The following is a 19,692-nucleotide window of genomic DNA, read 5'->3' as shown; positions in this document are numbered from 1 at the left end:
TCTTCCTCTTTCTCAACCATATTGTTTTATATGGACGCAAACAACTTTTTATTTATGTATGTAGTCTACTGGATCTTGTTTTGACAAACTCATGATAGCATTCATATTGATCGGTTAATGGATAAGCATTATGCATGCTGCTGGTGCAAACAACTTTCTATTTATGTTTGTAGTCTAGTGAATCTTGTTTTGACAAACTCATGATAGTACTCTTATAAATTGATCGGTTAATAGATATGCATTATGCATGTTACTAGTGCAAACAACCTTTTATTTATGTTTGTATTCTATTGAATCTTGTTATGACAAACTCATGATAATACTCCTATATATTGAGGGGTTGATGGATAAGCGTGCTGCTGGCGCAAACAATTTTTTATTTATGTCTCCATTCCACTCAATCATTTTTTGACAAACTCAAAATAATATCTTAATCGGTTAATAGATAAGCATTATGCATACTGCTGGGGCAAACAACTATTTATTTATGTCTGTAGTCTACTAGAATTCTGTTTTGACAAGCTCATGATAGTACTGTTAACGATTAATTGATGGTTAAGCATTATGCATGCTAATGGGCACAAACAACTTTCTATTTTGTGTCTCCAATTCCCTGAATCAATTCTGTTTTAACGAACTCATAATATTACTCTTATTAATATGTTTACTATGGATAAGGATTATACATGCGCGGCCAGGAAGCAAAATTCCCGCAAATATCTCCAGCCAACTTATCAGGCAGCTAACAGAACTCCTTTTGCTTTCATGGAATGAAAGTTGAAACCCATCCATCATATATGAGCATTCAACCAAAAACTTCATGCCAGTGCCAGCTGCAGTATTATGGCAGTTACATTATAATCCAACGGTTCCAATTAATGTAAGATGTGACATGCAGATAATACAAAAGAGAGATTTGGAGTTTTATAGTGTTAGTAATTAGGTCGGCCAATAAAATTATGAACCCACTGGCGGGTTATTCCATTATTGCTTGCGGAAAGTCTGCTAAGCTTCAACTAACTTATATGATAGAGTTTCCTTAGCAGTTCTCGATAAAGAAACGTTCTTGCCGAGAACATGATCTCGACGTTTCTTGACATGCTCGAACATGGGTTTTACCCGAATGAGTATTGCTTTGCATCTGTGATTCGGGCGTGTTCGAATGCCCGGAATATTGGGATTGGGAAGATAATTTTTGGTCGGTGATCAAGGGTGGGTTTCTTGGGTCTGATGTGTGTGTTGGGTGTTCATTGATCGATATGTTTGCGAAGGGTGGTGGAGATTTGGGTGAAGCGTATAAGGTGTTTGAGGAAATGCCTGAGACGGATGCGGTGACGTGGACTTTGATGATTACTAGGTTTGCACAGATGGGTTTCCCCAGAGAGGCTATTGGTTTGTATGTGGATATGTTGTTGAGTGGGTTCATGCCTGACCAGTTTGCACTAAGTGGTGTTATATCGGCGTGTACAAAGTTGGAATCACTTTCACTGGGCCAGCAATTGCATTCGTGGGTTATACGGTCTGGATTGGCTTTAGGTCATTGTGTCGGGTGTTGTTTGGTGGACATGTATGCCAAGTGTGCAGCTGATGGATCGATGAATGATGCAAGGAAGGTATTTGGTCGGATGCCAAACCATAATGTTATGTCATGGACTGCAATTATCAATGGATATGTGCAGAGCGGAAAGGGTGATGAGGAAGCCATCAAACTCTTTGTTGAAATGATGTCAGGTCATGTTCCACCGTGACGTCCTTGCTTACCTTTTCTTTACGAAAATTACTATTCTAAAAATTCCCGTCTAGTGTCGGCTAGGTGGCTGGTCACCACCTTGATTAATGCATATGCGTTTAAAAATTAAGAAATGATGTCTAAACCTGCTGAGGCGCCCTCCTAAACTACCTATGCACCCGCCTAGCCCTCCCAGACCCGTCTAGACATCTGTCTAGGTTGCAACTCACTTAGATAAAAAATAGATAACTTTTCTTTTTTATTGTTTCCAATAAATTGTAAGAGACTTAATGAACACTTAAATAAACACACATTATATGTTTGCTCCTCATGTTTTCATTATGTTCCATTACTTCATAATATATATGTCATTCTATTTTCTAGTTTATGATGAAATTATATATATTTTAAGTATAAACAGACACTTATTTACCTGAAATACAATAGATTTACTTAAATGCACATAGTCCACCTAGGCACTTACCTAAGCTCCGTCTAGCCACCTAGGCGCTAGGCCCCAGTCCGTGGCCCGACTAGCACCTAGCGTCTTTTAAAACCTTGCGAAAATGTTATCTAGGAAGTGTGCCAAGAAGCAGCTCGCTATATTATTAACTCTCATAATACAAATAGTTAGAAGAAAAAAATTTAAATATCCAACTATTTATATTACAATATTTAATACGTTGAACCGTATTCTTAGCACACTACAAATTCTCTATTTATCTAGATCGCGCTAGATGGTCAGAGTGATGAAACTTGAAGCCAAAAACTCCGACCAGTGCCTAGTGGAGTAGAAAATGTCGAAGAAAATTATGCAAGAAAGTTGAAACGGTGGACTCACGTCAAAAATGGTTTTTGTCGTAGTCCTAAACACGTGTAGCATACCACAGAAAATTCCACAAAGTTCTATCCTTTTCGTGCTAAATAAGCAGACCAAATGTAATCAAGGAGAACATTTTTAACATTTTTAATGTACTCTGAGCACAGTACGCCCCATATTATTAAATATAATCAGTAGGACACCTAAAAAAAAAATTCTCTAATTTTATAATGACATATAACGTATCACCTCCTATTCTGGACGTACTGAAAAATTTATCATCATCAAGTTTGATTTCGTTAAAATGAACAGTACCAGGAATTTTTCGTTAAAGTTCTTTTTTTTCTTATCTAAACTAATATAAAATGGAGTATGTATGATTATTAGTTGTCATGTATATTATTTAAAGGGGTGTGCTATCCACACACCTTATTTTACTTCTCACACACCTCTTGATAATTTTTGTCTGTTGATCTTCTTTAATTCATCCGATCCGACGACCGAAAATTAAAAAGATATGTGAGAAATAAAATAGGGTGTGTGAATATCACACCCCTATTTAAAATACATATTAATGAAATCTTTTTTGTTAATCAAAAGAGAATGAAAATACATTTTTGTCTTCTATCATAACAAAAAAGTTAAAAACAGTAATTTCATAAATAAAAATTTTACTATTTTTTGTTTAACTTTAAGTCTCATCTACATATGATTTTATCATATCTAATTTAATAAAAAATTAAAATAAAAAAAACTAACTTCTCTCCCACTCTCCCCACTCCCACGCTCTCTCTCAATCTCTTCTTATCTCCTTCAATTTTAAAACAAAAGTAAAAAAATTTACACGTACTTTATATGTGGGCATATAAATTAGTATTTATTAACAAAACTCTCTTTATCATAAAAAAATAAAAAAAACAATTTGATCTTTTATTCACAATTTAACAAAACTATAAAAAAAAAAACACATGGGCATTAAAATAAATTTCAAACAAAAAGGAGTTTTATTTTTATTTTTTATCTTTCCTCACATGGGCATTAAAATAAATTTCACTCTATCTTTACCTCACGTCTCTCTTCTTAACTGCACAAACCCATGCAAAAAAAAAAAAAAAAAAAACAGCTCTCACATACAGTGTGTGGATTTAGACTAGTTAAAGGATAGTGTTTTTCACATCTTCTTGTTAATTTTTGTTCATTTATCTTCTGCAGTTCATTTGATCAAATAACCAAAAATTATGATGGGTGTGTAAAAGATAAAAATAAGTGTGTAAATATCACTATTCTAATTAAATCTTAACATATCATTAATTATTTAATAAAAACATATCACATCACTCGAATGCAAATGGACAATTTCATCCATAAAAGTAAATGATTATTTTTCAAATATGGGCTCTTTAAGTCAAATTGATCATTATAAGAATTTTGATAATAAGAATAAAATGGTGTTGAATAAGTATTTATTTGGAAAATGTTTTTAGAAAAAAATATTTTTAAATTTAAAAAACACTTAAAACGCATGATGCAAATATTAGTGTAGTTGTTGTAATCCACAAAATTAGAAGGATTCAGACTTTTATATTGATTGTAGAAAAAGAATTCACAGAATTCATTTTATTATTCTCCATGAACATGCATTCATAAATCTTATTCTACACTTCTCAAATGTATTTTTCTTTCGAATTATAAAAAATTTGAAGTGTTAAATAAGATTTTTAAAGTGTCAATAACAATTCCCTTTAGATAATATATATATCTAAAGTGTTGAATTTTTTCCTTTTATTCATTTTTTTTCCTAACAGTGTGCGTGCCAAAATAATTTAGCTTGTGTAGTATAGAATATTTGTTTTCATTTAACACACACACATAGACATAGTTGTTTGTTGTTATTTTTTGTTTGTAAAATATTTGTAGTTCTCGCTTAAACTATTGTTTCTGTACTTGCAGATAAGATCCACAGAAAAATTGATGTTTCACTGGATTTAGACCAATGTCTAGATGGGTTCCTGTACCCTTGATCTGTCTTCTCATATTTCTGCTCTTTGCGTCGTCTAGGAACTTCTGGTCAGGTTTTGGAATGCTGGGATAGGGAAGCAAAAGAAATGGTAGCTATAAAAGTTGTCATGACTATCAAGAAATACCGTATCAAGAAATACCGTATTGAAGTTGATGTGCTACAATTGCGTGGGAAGTATGACATAAATGGAAGTCGGTGAGTATGTTTTTCCTGTCATGGTTATTTCTTTGGAAGTTTTAACGAAACATTCCTAGTATTGTTATTTTTAACGAAACTGATATTTTTACTCTAAAAAATCACTCATGATACTATTCACTTACAAAATATTTTTATCATTTTGATTAAAACTCAAAGTTTTCAAGTTATTTTCATTATTTCTTTTGCTTCTTAGCAGTTGTAAAATGAAATTTGGGTCAGTTGTTAGTTAGGGGTGGGCACTTAGAACCAAAAACCGAAACCGAAACACGAACCAAATCGAATCGCACCGAATGGTTTGGTTTTGCGGTTTTGAAACGGTTTCGATTTTGAAACCAAACCGCAACATAGAAAACGGTTTGGTTTCGGTTTTGGCTTTTGAAAACCGCACCGAAACCGAACCGCGCCGCAAATATTAATAAACATTTAATTAAATGTCCATATTATATTTCATGTTTTAATTGGTTGTTTGTTAGAATCCATACACTTAGTATAGGACTCAACCAAGAATATCATCATTCATCACTTTCTTTTGTTCATTAACTTGAAGGACCTTTGTTATTTTATACCATCACACACACATACATGTACAAGGGTGGATTGATCTTGTTATCAAGATTCAAACAATGATCTAATGAAGTCTACTCATTTGAAGCATGATATCACATATTCTAGTATCAAAGTTTCACTCACGTTTAATGAATTCAAATTTATTCAACTTGTTTTATGATAAACATTGTAAGGGACACCCTTTTGTTGCACAAACATGTTTTAACATCACAACTACATGCAACATGCTAATTGTTTACATAACAAATGTTTTTTTTTCCTATTACTATTGGGAAATGCTTATTAATATGTTAAATTGCAAATTGTACATTTTTTCTTAAAAACCAAACCGAAACCGTTTGAAACCGCACCGAACCGAACCAAACGGTTTGGTTTCATTTTGGTTTTGACTTTAAAACCGCACCGCACCGAACCGCAAACAATTTCGGTTTCGGTTTCGGTTTCACTCAAAACCGCACCGAACCAAACCATGCCCACCCCTATTGTTAGTTAAGTGGCTTTATTCTTTGCAGTTTGTGGTCAAACACGGAACTGGTTTGACTATCGTAACCATATATGTATAGTAAGTACAAGGGGGGTATTGGAAGTAAGAGCAAAGGGCCCACTATATTACGGCTTGCGCCTCAAATAGGGAACAACGCGTGCTTATTCCCAATCCATACAAAAACAACTTGAAGAGATGCCATCGCCATCACTTTTTTAGTTTGTCTATGTTGTTTCTTATCAGGAGAACAAGTATGATTTGTAGATAAGTAAGTCATCCCTCTCTCCCGTTTTTCATACTCACCAACTTTTTACTTTTGTGTAACTTTATGAGCGGAGTGATACAAGTGAAATCATTTACTTGAATTATATTTGTACATTAAGTAATGTGATAGTTGATGGTTAAATTTTTTTAAACCATTAATAGAAATAATCAAACTATCAACTGCCGTATAACATAATTTACAAAATATAATCTAAAAACATATTTCTCAAACATTTTCTTTTATGAGCACATCTCGCCTCGCTACTGAGCAAACAACATTCTAATGCCATTTAATCTATATATCAGACTCTGGGATGTTATAATCTTTGTTCTCCCTTACTTGTCAATTGATGGATGTCCATTGATCGCTTAGGGTTTATGTCTTAGGTTTCGACTTTGCTCGAAAGTTGAAACATTAGAACTAAACCTTAGAATATGAACTTTAAAAAGTGATTTCATATTTTATGGCTCATTTGATAATCGTTTCGTTTTAATTGTTGTTAGAATTAAAAAAGAAAATACACGAAAGAAATGACGGTAAAATAAGAAAAGAAAAACGATGGTGGCAAGATATGGAAGGAATGAACATAAAATGATACACACATCTAAAACTAAAACGAAAAATTGAAAACAATTTTAAATAGGTTTCATTTGCTATTTATTATTTTCACTTCGTATACCATGTGCATTTTCCCCTCTTCTCTAGCAAAAACAAAAGAAAATTAAAATAAAATTGTCATCAAACGGACCCTAAATAATAGTCAACCATACCAAGAATATGACTAAAAACTAACTCTAAAGAAATTTTACTCTACCTAGCACTTGGTAACTATTTGTCGATTGTCTTTTGATATTTTGGAAATTTAAGACATATTGGATGGCGTAAACATGTCTGGCTGTTAGGCTTTACACGTAGATCAATTTACTTTGATACTATAAGAAGTTAAGATTATACTATAAAACCTATTTTCAATATACATGGAAAGTAGTAAGCATATATGCATTGTATGTTTTTTATTCTACAATGTGAGACTCATATGTTCAACATCGGGTCATATAATATTTCATATCATACGTAAATTTCATTCGATGTGTCTTTAATCATCTTGACAAACTCTAATAATTATTGCATTCAACTTGGTTTCAGCTTGTTTGAGCTTAACATGTAAAAGAAACACATCAATTTTAAGAAAGAAAAAAAATATAATAAAAGATTGGATATGATTGACTTTTAAAATTAGTGAGAGTAGGCAATTGTACCACTTAACTAAATTGCTACAAATAAGATTGTTAAGTATGTCTTTAATTTTTAATTTTTTAATTTTTTAATTTTTAATTTTTGTAACATTGTTGATAGAGGAAAATTAAAATGTTTCACAAAACTCAATGAAGTTCATTTGGTTGGGAACTAAGGGCAAATTAGTAAATTAATGTGCTGACTTCATATCGTCCTCAAAACTGAAAAACATAATTGATCCACCATTATATGTGGCAGACAAAAGTACAAGTAGATATTTAAATAAAAAGAGATATAGGCACAAATAAACATGACACAAAAGTAGATTGTATGCCAACTTGTTACAAATAAACATGACTCAAAAGTTTATTGATTCTAAGAATAGCCAGATTAAAAACAAATGAAATTCTCACCAAAAACACCTTGAGAAATCTAGGCTTGCAAGTGTTTTGTAGGCTTGATACCCATTACATACATTGAACTCTTCGCACAAATTAATATGATGCACGAACCGAATTTATCCCATACAATGAGCCCAAAACCAAATACTTATGATGATTCTTAGGTGCTCTTAATACATGAAATATTATTAAGGAAAAAATTATAATTTCTAATACAATGCTTAAACTTAATCACAGCCAGTGGTCCAGTGGTAAGAGTGCGGACTGCTGCTCCCCAATAAACAAAAAGTGTAGGAGGTTCTGGGTTCGATGTTCCGAGCTGGTGAGTCTGCTTGACTAGCCACATGCACGATGAAATTTCTGGCCTCTTTGAGCCCATAAGGAGTGGATAACCATGGCTTGCCACCAATTGTCCGCCTTTTTATAGATTAAAAAAAAACAATGCTTAGACTTCCTTGTGCATGAATTTTATCCATTGTTCTAAAAATCCTCACCTAGAAGCTAGGCGGCTGGTCATCGCTCTAATTAATGCCTAGGCGTTTGAAAATTAAAAAAGGGCGCCTAAACCTGCTAAGGCACTCGCCTAGACCCACTTATGTTGCAACTCACTTAAATAGAAAATAGATAACTTTCATTTTCAATTTTATTTTTTTCAATAAATTGTAAGAGCCTTGTTGAATACTTAAATGAACACACATATTATAGGCTTATTTCTCATGTTTTAATTATGTTCAAATATTTCATAATATATATGTCATTCTATTTTGTAGTATATGATGAAATTATATATATTTTAAGTATAAATAGACACTTATTTACATGAAATATAATAGATTTACTTAAATCCGCCTAGGTGCCTGCCTAGCCGCCTAGGCACTAGGCCCTAACCCGCCATCCAACTAGCGCCTAACATCTTTTAGAACATTGATTTTATCACAATAATTCATGTAGATAAGTGCTAATTTGTCTGTATCACATACACGGATAAATTATATGAAAAGACATGAAATTGAGAGAGGACTTTACTACTGCAAATCAAGTCAATTTTCTTATAATTATCTTTATTATGGCAACCAATGAATTGACCAAATGTGTAGACTGTTGCACGATCATGCGAAGAAAGTTTATGAATGAAAAGGATAATGTTAAACAGATCGATTTTTAAATTGAATTTGTAAATTAACTGATGTGTTATCAATAGGAAATAAACACGTTAATCAGTAATTAAGTAATAATCTAATTATCAACAACCACTTCCTTTTGATTTGCCAAATTTAACTTAAAAATTTGTTCTTTGTTGATGCACAAAATCAGTGAAGACTTTGGTACAACAGAAAATGTTAAGTTTGTGACCTTCGCTAGATTGCTCCGGTCACTAGTGTGGATAAGTATGTAAATGGATAGGGACAGGGAAGCAAACGCAAGATGTACGTGGTTCACCCAGATTGGCTACATCCACGGAGTAGAGGAGTTCTCATTAATTATGAAGGGTTTACACAAGTACATAGGTTCAAGCTCTACTTTAGTGAGTACTAGTGAATGATTTAGTACAAATGACATTAGGAAATATTGTGAGAGAATGATCTCTATTTATAAAAGATAGTTTCTAGTTTCATTCTGACATTGACACGTGTCGTGTTGTGATTGGCTTCTGATGTCGACATGTGTCGTGCTGTGATTGGCCTCCTGGTTGGAGGGAAACTCTTCTGGGTCCTTGACGGTATAACGTTGACCGATGCTCAGTAGTTTTGGGATTGGTCAAGTATGGTACAAACAGTGCTCCCCTAAATTCCCGAGTGAAGGAAGCTCCTCGGTTGGGGACTTCTAAGATTCAAGCCATTGAGTAATCACGAAACTTCTAAGTACCGAAGTGTGGTATCGTTTTTACTTGCCTTATATGTCTCATATGTAGATGTGACATCTACTCTGGAAGTACTTTTCCTCTATCCATGGGTGGTATCTTTAACCGATGAAGATGCACAAGGTAATGTATCAATTTCACTTGAAGCTTTACTTGTAGTTTCAGGCTTGGTCAAGTGCGATACAAACCCTATAGTAAGAGTCCCCCAAGTCGCCGAGCTAGGAGATTTGACGAATGAGGTAACAGACAAGGTAAACAATCAGACTTCCAAGCAAGCAACCTGGATCGGAGGTTCGACTTCGGCTTCCGGTTGATTGTTCTCCTTCTCCTCGTGTCGTAAACAGCAACAAGGATAAGGAGAAGCAAATGGAGAAGAGATGATATGAGATACTTTTTCTTTTGAAGAAGTAACTTTCCACAGGCTTATTCTTGAACTGGGCTGGAGGGTTTTTTGGTTTCTTCCAGAGTATAAGGCCGACTCAAGAATTTGAGGGTCAAAACAAGTCTATCAAATCTAGAGTACGTTCGACCTTAATGATGTGGGATACTTTTGTTGTTGACAAAGTAGTGGATGTATCGGCACGTGTTCTGTTACACTTGTCTCCACATGCTTTCTTGTATCATTCTCACTTGTCCTATCTGTTCCTCAGGCATATGTGGTATCTTCTCTGAAAGCATAAGATGTTGAAGATGAGTACTCGAGAGCAATGCCAGGTAAGTAATCAGGGAAGGGATTCCAGGCAGTCAATTCCTGATTGGAAGCTTGATTCCAAGTGCTGATTGATTGCTCTCTTTCTCCTTGTCTTGTAGATAAGAACAAAGCCAAATGAAAAGACAGGGAAAAAGCATGATATAGGATACTCTTACTTTTAACCCTGATGATATGAGATACTCTTGCTCTAGTGTGGCTTGTTTGCAGAGGTATTATCGGGAGGAAAATAAGTTGAGTATTTCGAGAGACTCTGCTGAGAGTGCCCTATCGGATGTGAAGAAAAGTTGAGTATTTTTTTTATTTGCAGGTCTGCCTGGCTGTGGAGGATGGAGGTCAACATATATAGGAGTCTCCCTAACAACAAGTAGTAGTGCTATTCCTTTACCCTTCTTGGTCATAGCAATGTAGTAGAAGCTGCAAGCTTCACGTGTTTTAACTTTGTCAGAACACCTTAAAAAAATGGTATGTGGTATCTGGAAAGCTAATTTTGCATGTGAAGATTGCAAACGAGCTTTATCCAAGGAAATCTAGCTCTTGAAGTTCGGAGAGCGGTGCCTTTTCGGTTTTCGAACAAGCAATCTTGTCCGGGATATGGCTCTCGAGATTCAGAGAACGGTGCCTCTTCGATTTTTGAGAAAGCAATCCTGTTGGGAGTCTGACTCTTGAGATTCGGAGAGCAGTGTCTCTTCGATTTTTGAGAAAGTAATCATGTTGAGAGTCTGGCTCTCGAGATTTGGAGGGTAGTGTCTTTTCGATTTTTTAGAAAGTAATCCTGTTGGGAGTCTGGCTCTCGAGATTTGAAGGGCGGTGCCTCTTCGATTTTTAAGCACGTAGTCCTGTTGGGAGTCTGGCTCTCGAGATTCAGAGAGCGGTGTCTCTTCGATTTTTGAGCTAGCAATCTTGTTGGGAGTGTTTTCTCGAATGTGAGTCAAGGTTGGATATTTTTGCTAGTCTGCCTTGCCACAGAGCACGGAGGTTGACACACATTGGGACTTTCTAGTTATCAAGCAGTGGTGTTGTTCCTTTACCCTTGTGGGTAATAGTAGGGTAGCTGAACCTTCAAAATTTATGTGTCTAACCTTTGTCAAAGATCTTTAGCAAAGTTATCTGTGGTACCCGAGAAGCTGATGTTGCGTGTGAAAAGTGGTGCATCTTCAGAATTCGGAGAGTGGTGCCTCTTTGATTTTTGAACCAACGACCCTGTTGTCATTTCTTTTATAAGGGCACTAATTTTGTGCAAGGAGTACATTCAGAGAGTTATTGCTTGTAGGAATTTTCCCCTTACTTCAGAGATTTATTGCACCTCATTTCTCCTTCATCATTTATGAGAATGTCTGGCCCATCCGACCATCGTTTTGACTTGAACTTTGGTGAAGAGGGAGTCATGCCTTCTCAAGACAACATATGGCGCCCATCTTTCTTATCCCCTACTGGTCCTCTTACCGTTAGGGACTCTGTGATGAAGAATGATATGACCGCTGCGGTGGTGGTCAGGAACCTTCTCACTCCCAAAGATAACATACTACTTTCCAAACGGTCTGATGAGTTGGCTATTAAGGATTCTCTGGCTCTCAGTGTTCAGTGTGTAGGTTCTGTGTCTAATATGGCCTAACGCCTATTTGCTCGAACCCGCCAAGTACGCCTATTTGCTCGAACCTGCCAAGTTGAATCATTGGCGGCTGAAGTGATAAGTCTCAAATAGGAGATCAGAGGGCTTAAGCATGAGAATAAACAGTTGCGCAGACTCGCACATGACTATGCTACAAATATGAAGAGGAAGCTCGACTAGCTGCAGGAATCTAATGGTCAGATTTTACTTGATCATTAGAGGTTTGTGGGGTTTGTTCCAAAGGCATTTATTGCCTTCATCTTCTGGGGCTGTACCGCGTAATGAAGCTCAAAATGATCAACCTTCTCCTTCTGGGGTTCTGCCTAGTATTGAGGCTCCGAATAATCACCCTCTGGTGCCTCCTCTTTCTGGGGTTCTACCGACTGCTGAGACTTCTCCTGAGCAACTTTTGTAAAGGCTCCCTCTTATTTTTTTATTTTGATTAATGTATATGTACATATTTGTAACTTATCAGAAATATCAATAAACAAGTTTTGCTTCATTTCAATGTATTGTATTAAATACACCAAGGCCTTCTTCACTAAGTTCTTTGAATTTTTCCTTTTGTTGAAACTTGTATGTTGAAGCTTTGTGAGTGAAGCATGTAGGTTGAGGTAGTGCTCCCTTAATTTCTCGAGTGAGGAAAACTTCTCGTTTGGAGACTTGAAAAATCCAAGTCACTGAGTAATCGTGAGACTTCCGAGTATCAAGGTGCAGTAGCATATGGTAGGAGTCCCCCAAGTCTTCGGTCGAGGGAGTTGACGAATAAGACATTTCCTTTCTAAGTGGTAACTTAAAACTCCTTCTTCATATATATTTGTTATGAAAGTTGTTAGGCCTAAAGAAGAGGAGGCCTATGCAATTTTTTTTTCTTTTCGAAATTTCGAATTTTTGAATTTCCGAATTTTTGAATTTTCGAATTTCCGAAAAAATAAATATATATATATATTTTTAAAGTTTTGTAGGTGAAGTTTTGGTGTTGAAACTTTGTAGGTGAAACTTTAAGGTTGAAGCTTTGTTGGACACCATGAATTGATTTTGCTTTACACTATCTTGATCAAGATAGTGTGAAGCTTTTGTAGGTGAAGTTTTTGTGTTGAAGTTTTGTAAGTGAAGCTTTTGTGTTGAGTTTTGTAGGTGAAACTTTTATGGGTCAAGCTTTTGTGGGCACCATGAATTGATTTTGCTTCACACTATCTTGATCAAGATAGTGTGAAGCTTTTGTGTTGAAGCTTTTGTAGGTGAAGCTTTGGAGTTGAAGTTTTTGTTGGGTACCATAAATTGATTTTGCTTCACACTATCTTGATCAAGATAGTGTGAAACTTTTGAGAATTTGTAGTTGTCCTCCATTGATGAAGCTTTTGTGTTGATGAAGCTTTTGTGTTGAAGCTTTTGTGTTGAAGCTTTTGTGGGTGAAGTTTTTGTGTTGAAGTTTTTGTAGGTGAAGCTTTGGAGTTGAAGCTTTGTAGGTGAAATTTTGGAGTTGAAGCTTTTGTTGGGTACCATGAATTGATTTTGCTTCACACTATCTTGATCAAGATAGTGTGAAGCTTTTTAGAATTTGTAGTTGAACTCCTTTGATGAAGCTCTTGTTGGCATCATAAATTGGTTTTGCTTCACACTGTCTTGATCAAGAGTGTGAAACTTTTGAGAATCGTGGTTGCCCTCCATTGATGAATTTCTTGTTGGCACCATAAATTGGTTTTGCTTCACACTGTCTTGATCAAGAGTGTGAAGCTTTTCAAAATCGTGGTTGCCCTCCATTGATGAAGCTCTTGTTGGTACCATAAATTGATGAAGCTTTTCACACTGTCTTGTTGGCACCATAAATTGGTTTTGCTTCACACTGTCTTGATCAAGAGTGTGAAACTTTTGAGAATCGTGGTTGCCCTCCATTGATGAATTTCTTGTTGGCACCATAAATTGGTTTTGCTTCACACTGTCTTGATCAAGAGTGTGAAGCTTTTCAAAATCGTGGTTGCCCTCCATTAATGAAGCTCTTGTTGGTACCATAAATTGATGAAGCTAATGTGTTCACCTCCTCCCTTTTTTTCTGATTTTTTTTTTGGGGATGCTGCAAGTTTGAAATTTGAAAACTCCCTAGCTTGTGTGGAAGTTTAAAGACTTTCCATGTGGGGTTTTCTCATGGTTTGAAAATTTTGAATTTTGAATTTCTTTGGCCATGTTAAACCCTATAAGAATCAGAAGTTGCCACTTTTTTCATTGTTTTCATTTGCTCATTTTGTAATGATTTTTGGAGATAGAGTGCTCTTATAGTTGAGAGGGATTCTAGCATTGCTTTGCACCATCTTCAAGTTGGTAGTCTTCTCCACTAGATCACATGCTTTCATTCTTGTTGAATTGTTTGAGTGTTCATGTATTTGGTTGAGAATATAATGAAATGATTGAGCTTTTCTCCACGCCCTAGGAACTTCCTTATGTTTCGATCTTTCATGTGGTGATAGAGTTTGTTTCTGTTTGTTGTAGATGTCAGAATTTGGAAGTCCTAGTGATGGGGGCTCCCTTAACTCTAACTCTAGGTTTGAGCTTGCAATGTTGGAGTCTTCAGGGCCTTTGTTGGAGTCTTGTACAAAAAATTCAAGATTGGGTGATCTTCGCAATTGCCAAGCCTGAGCCAATATTGGTTCTTCCTCCTTCATGTCAGTGGATGAGGGGGTTGTTTGTGACGCCATACCCATATTTCGCTCTGAGTTCACAGCAGACCATTTAGTGCAAAACTTGTTAAATAGCGAAAAACAACTTGAAGCCCTAATGCAGTTATGTAGTATCCCCCGTAGTGTAGGAATGCGTTTGGTGCATCATGAAGAATTGTTCTCTGAACCACCCAAGGGTCATGTTATGTTCTATACCCAGATGTTGTTGACTTTAGGGATGAAGCTGCCTTTGCACCCGTGGTTGTAACGGATGTTGTCTTTCATTGGATATGCGCCTGGGCAACTCTACCCTGGTTTTTGGGATACCTTGATCGAGTTTTATATTATTTGGATGAAATGTGGGTTAGGTGAGCCTTCATTTCATCAATGGCGCTACTGTTATAAGATGCGCCTAGTGAAAGCATGCGCTAGGTATGCCGAGTGTGCATGTAGTATTGAGAGAGAGTGTATTGTCTTTGGTAAGAAAAATGCGTACTGCACTTGGAAAAACCGTTGGTGCTTTCTTTATAATGATTGGGAGTATGTTAATGGTGTCACGCCTGAGCGACGTGTTCCTACTCACTTCCAGACTGTAGGTTGTAATGTATCCATTGTTTGCATTATTTGATATTTGTTGTGATTTTCTCTTGCTTCTAACATTTTTCCTTCGTGTAGTGACGCGAGGGACGATCAAGCTGTCTGGATGGGAGCTAGCTGACGTAGAGAAGGTGTTAAGGGTGCCCAAAGAGGATAAACATTTAGGCAAGCTACGACCCTTATTTCGAAAATACGGTTTTCAGCCCCTAGTGTCGGAGTGCCAGAGACGAGAAAGTAAGTTGTGTCTTTCATTTCGCCCCCTCTTTCTTTTACAAAGTTACATTCCTTACTTTGATTTTTCTTGTTCAGTGGAGAAAGTGGGCAAGAAAGGGGAGACTAACGCCAAGAAAGGGAAATCACCCATGTTAGTTCCCGTAGACGACATTTTGTTTCAAAAGGGAGCTCGTAAGCACCGGGTGAGGCCAACCCCTAAACCTAGGTCGCAAAAGGAGGTCCTCAAGATTGCTACCTCAAAGAAAGTTGAAGCTGAGGCCTTTGGGCGTGCTGCTGCCATAGTTGCAGGGGAGGATAGACGACTATTGCCTCATCTTCCTACCATCAATCCCATATTTCCTCCAACCATGGAGTCTACTGACCAAGAAAGTGTCCCTAGCTGTAGCCGTAAGAGAAAGTATAAGGAAGATGTTGGTAGCATTCATTGGAAGGACTTGAAGGTTGCCATGCAGCCAAGTAGTTTTAGGTATGTCAATAATTGCCTGGCAGGACGTAAATCCACTGTTGATGAGCTTGGTGAGCCGTTAGATGAGAACAAATCAGATCGTGACCGGATGATGAGGCTATCTTCTTATGTAAGTGTTACTTTGTCATTTCTTTGCTTTCTCCCTTCTTTTTCCTGGTAGTGACGATTATCTTGTCATGTAGGTCATGACCGAATACGTTGACAGATTACAAGAAGTCGAGCGATACAAGGCAAAGTTTAAAGAGAATAAGCAGTTTGTGAATGACGCCAGAAAAACAAGCAAAGCTTTGGTTGATGCCATCCGCCTTAAGGATGAAAACTTTGAGAGTTTGAAGATGCAGAATGGTGAGAATGTGAGGCTCAAGAAACAATTGGAAGCGACTAAGGAACAGTTGGAGACAACCATCCTTGAGGTTTCCAAGGTTAAAGGGGAGTTTGATAGTGCCTTGGTTGAGGTTTCTGGGCTGAAGAGGAGTATCCCAACTGAGAGGGATGCTGCTGTGCAGGAGTTCTTAGGTTCCCAGGCTTTTCACGATGCTTTTAGACCTCACTGCATCCGAGCGGCTAATTTTGAGAAAAAGAAATTGATGGCCGTCATTGAGCGTTACGACAATGGAAGTATTATCTGAAAGTACCGTGATGAGATGGATGAGTACCGATAATAGGGTGAAGCCTTTGTCATCGCAGTTGATCCTAGTAGTGATGATGACTCTGATAATGAGGCTAGTATCAGTGAGCAGCCTCATGAGAGTGAGGATGGTCCTAGAGATGTTGATGAAGGTGGTGATGGCGATGTGGTTGAAACGTAGAGTGATATTGTCAGGGGTTCGACCTCAAATGAGGATGACTCGTAGTGCCCTATTTTTCTGCATGTACTCTGGATGTACGAGTTTGTTGTTTATGTGGCATGTGCCATGTACTCTGGATGTACTAGTTTGTTGTTTGTGTGGCTTGTGCCATGTACTCTGGATGTACTAGTTTGTTGTTTGTCTGGCATGTGTCATGTACTCTGGATGTACTAGTTTGTTGTTAATTACCAAGTATTTGCACTATCATTGATGAATGCCTGGCTATGTTTGAGCAAATCATTTGTTTAGATATAAGCCATAACTTGGATGTACTGGTTCTGTCCAGTACTGTTTGTTTATTTGTATAGTCTTGTTGACATATATTTAGACTTAATTTCCTGTTGGAAGCATTCATGTTGAAGCTTTGAACCCGAATGTTTCATTGCTAGGAATGTAAGAAGATTATGATTGAGTTGTCTAAATCACCTCTTCATTGAATTCATGCCAAATAGTCTTCGTTACATAGGATGCCGAACGGCTGAAGCTTAACACTTGTACAATGTGAGTTTACTTGTAATAGTACTTCAAGTGATCAGCGTTCCATGGATGGCCAAGGGTCTTGCCATCGGCGCTTCTAAGCTTGTAGGAGCCAGGGCGACTAATGCCAACAACTTCAAACGGTCCATCCCAGTTTAGACTAAGTGTTCCTTCACTCGGGACTCAGTCGCAGAGTAATCTTTTCTTAAATACACAGTCCCCCACTTTGAAAGAACGACGTTTGACCCTTGAGACATAGTAGTTTGACATGCGCTGCTTGTAGGCGACATTCCTCAAGTGAGCCTGGTTTCTGTGTTCCTCGACTAGATCTAGGTTGAGGGTAAGTTGTTTGTCATTTTCGCTTTGCACGTAGTTCTGGACTCGAAACGTTGCTTGCTCAAGCTCAACTGGGACGACTGCCTCTGTACCAAAGGCAAGTGAGAATATGGTTTCTCCTGTTGATATCCGATACGAAGTGCGGTATGACCAAAGAACTTGAGGTACAAATTTTGGCCAACAACCTTTAGCCTTGTCCAAGCTGGTTTTCAAAGTTCGCTTGATTATTTTGTTGATGGCTTCAACTTGTCCATTAGACTGGGGATGAGCTAGGATGAGCTGGGAAGGCAAAACATAAGTTGATGTTGAACTTAGAACAGAACATCCTGAACTTATTATTGTCGAAATGTCGCCCTTTGTCAATGACTATCGCATTGGGAATGTCGAATATGCAAAAGATGTTGTTCCATACGAAGTCTTATATTTTTGCCTCAGTAATGGTTGCTAAGGGTTCTACTTCGGCCCATTTTGTGAAGTAGTCAACTGCAACGATTGTATAGCGGACCTTGCCTTTCCCTGCAGGCATTGGGTCGATCAAATCAAGTTCCCATTGGGCGAAGGGCCAAGGGCTGATCATAGGAGTGAGCGGCTCGGGAGAGGAGTGAGGAATAGTTGCGTAGCCTTGACACTTATCACATGGGCGGGATATTTTGATGGCATCTTGGTGGAATGTTGGCCAGTAATATCCTTGGCGAAAAACCTTGTGTGCTAGGAATCAAGATCCAGCATGATCTCCGCAGCCATGGTGCTTGGTGCTACTAACAATTCGACCTGAATTTTTCTCCCAATCTTGTCTTCCACCGCTGAGGCGAGGCGAGCCAAAGCATCTACATGACTGTTTACCACTCGAGGAATTTGGGTGATCTGGTAGTGAAAATGCTTGAGCAACAATTGTGTTTGTGCCAGATAGGCTACCATGGAGTGATCCTTAGCGTCAAAGTTGTTGGTGACCTAGTTAACCACCAATTGGGAGTCACTAAAGATATCAATTCGTTTAACCCCAAGGTGTTTGGCCAAACGTAAGTCTGCTAGAAGGGCTTCATATTCTACCTCATTGTTCGACGCCTTCAATTTGAAACGAAGAGCATACTCCATCGCCACTTTGTCAAGGGTCGTAAGGACTAGTCATGCTCCACAACCCTGTTGGTTGGACGAGCCATCAACATATAAACTCCATGCTGGGGCTGTTAATTCTATTTTCTGAGATTCCGAGGGTAATGAAACCACTTCTTTAGGCGTATAAACAATGTCAACAGGATATGTGAAATCGGCGATGAAGTCTGCCACTGTTTGACCCTTCTCAGCTGGCTTTGGATGGTAGGAGATGTCAAACTCACCTAATGATATCGCCCATTTGATCATTCGCCCGGAAGTGTTAGGACTTTGGAGTATCTGTCGAATAGGATGATTGGTAAGCACGATGATGGAGTGTGCTTGGAAGTAAGGGCGAAGTTTTCGAGTAGACATGACCAATGCTAGAGCCAATTTCTCAATGTTGGAGTATCGTGTCTCCACATCTTGTAAGGCCTTGCTAGCGTAGTAGACATGCCGTTCGACATTACCATCCTTTTCGAATGAGAACGGAACTTACTGTTGAAGCCGATACCGACAGATAGATAATGAGAGTGTCACCAACCTCAGGTTTGGAGAGCAAAAGGGCTTTACTCATGTAGTCTTTGAGGTTCTTGAATGCCTCATCACATTCATCAGTCCATTTAATGTACTTCTTACTTCCCTTAAGTGCTTTGAAGAAATGAACACATCTGTCTGTGGCCTTAGAGATGAACTTAGTTAAGGCTGCCACCTTGCCAGTAAGGCTTTGGATGTTTTTTGAAATTACCGGTTCCTTCATGTCGAGGATTGCTTTGATCTTCTCGGGATTAGCCTCAATGCCTCGTTGGCTTATCATGAAGCCTAAGAATTTGCCAGAGCCTACGCTGAAGGCACATTTGTTGGGGTTCAACCTCATTCGATACCTCTTTATAATGGTGAAAGTTTCAGATAGGTTGGTGATGTGTTGGTCAGTATGTTTGCTCTTGACTAGCATATCATCAACGTAAACTTCCATGCTCTTCCCAATATGTTCGGCGAACATTGAATTGACCAATCTCTGATAAGTCGCTCCTACATTCTTTAGGCCAAAGGGCATGACTTTATAGCAATATAGTCCCCTGTCAG

At 37.6% G+C, this 19,692-nt stretch overlaps 1 protein-coding gene across 1 annotated transcript in view; it reads right to left on the bottom strand.

Annotated features, from left to right (window-relative positions):
• Positions 1 to 19,692, bottom strand: part of LOC126597614 (cytochrome P450 71B26-like) — a 61,845-nt gene that overhangs the window by 3,120 nt on the left and 39,033 nt on the right. The window lies entirely within an intron of this gene.

The sequence above is a fragment of the Malus sylvestris genome, chromosome 13, assembly GCF_916048215.2.
Source record: "Malus sylvestris chromosome 13, drMalSylv7.2, whole genome shotgun sequence".
NCBI classification, from domain to species: domain Eukaryota; kingdom Viridiplantae; phylum Streptophyta; class Magnoliopsida; order Rosales; family Rosaceae; genus Malus; species Malus sylvestris.
Note: the sequence above shows the minus strand (reverse complement) of the source record. Positions and strands in the feature narration are given on the sequence as shown.